Source organism: Periplaneta americana, chromosome 14 (assembly GCF_040183065.1).
Source record: "Periplaneta americana isolate PAMFEO1 chromosome 14, P.americana_PAMFEO1_priV1, whole genome shotgun sequence".
Lineage (NCBI taxonomy): Eukaryota > Metazoa > Arthropoda > Insecta > Blattodea > Blattidae > Periplaneta > Periplaneta americana.
The window spans coordinates 72,534,724-72,535,912 of NC_091130.1; positions in this window are offsets into that span (position 1 = coordinate 72,534,724).

Sequence of the window (1,189 nt, forward strand, 5' to 3'; positions counted from 1 at the left end):
CAAGAAGCCATATTTTAAGAACAGATTTAAATTTACTTAGCTTCACAATGTGAACATCCTTGGTAGTTTATTGAACATATAAGTTAAATTGCATTCATGAAAAAATACTTTTACTTAGTCTGACATGGGGAGGAACTAAAAGGTGGTTATTCCTGGTTGGATAACTAAGGAATTGAGACTGTAAGTCCAAATTGTGTAAATTAATTTTAGTAAGTATAAAACAAATATGTACTGAAGATATTAAGATTAGAGTCGGGCAGACTGCCTCATATTATCGCCCATTCTCGGTTGCGTAATCTCCACAGTCTCGCTTAGTGCGCGCGTACCGAACGTAGCCAAATGACTCACTGATAGAGAACACGAGATTCTCTTGGTCCCGAGATTACCGATACTAGATCACTCCCGACAGTCTCGGAGGTCTAGACGGGACTGTAGTATTGATAAGGAAGCAATATCGCTCGGGCCGTGCTTCTATAGGAAGCATTGGTTTATACATTTCCCGATCCTTTAAATATATATCATGTCGTAGCTCCTATAATACTTAATCAATTTGGAAATTAAAAACAGATTAAATAACAATTTAACCTTCTTGTACTATTGATGTGATTTTGCAGAAGAGTAGCAAAGTTCGCCCTTAATTTTCAGAAACACCAATCACATGCTATTATTATTATTATTATTATTATTATTATTATTATTATTATTATTATTATTATTATTAAATAACTCATAATAATAATAATAATAATAATAATAAATCAACGTATTTTGTTAAGCTTCAATACTATGAAATGCATTGTGGCTCTCGGAAAATAACCATTTCTCAATGTTGGCTCTTCAATAATTGCTAGTGAATACCACTGATCTAGGCGTTTCGGGTTCACACCCCGGTCATGTCTGGATGGAATTTGTGGTGGATAAAATAGACGTTGCAAATGGTTTTCCTCGGGTTACTCTCGTTTCTCTCATCCCACTAATACACTCCACCCTCTCTCATTTCACTTATCATCTATAATAGTCAAAAAGAGGCTGGAATGATATCCAGGAGTAGTGCGGATTTCCGATGCTTACCGAGGTTGTAAGAGCTTGAAGCTCCGGGCCCCGGGTTTGGGCTTGTTAGTAGATTATGGGACCTTGCCTGCAAGGTACAAGAAGGATGGCGTGCTTGTCAGTATCGATACACTGATGC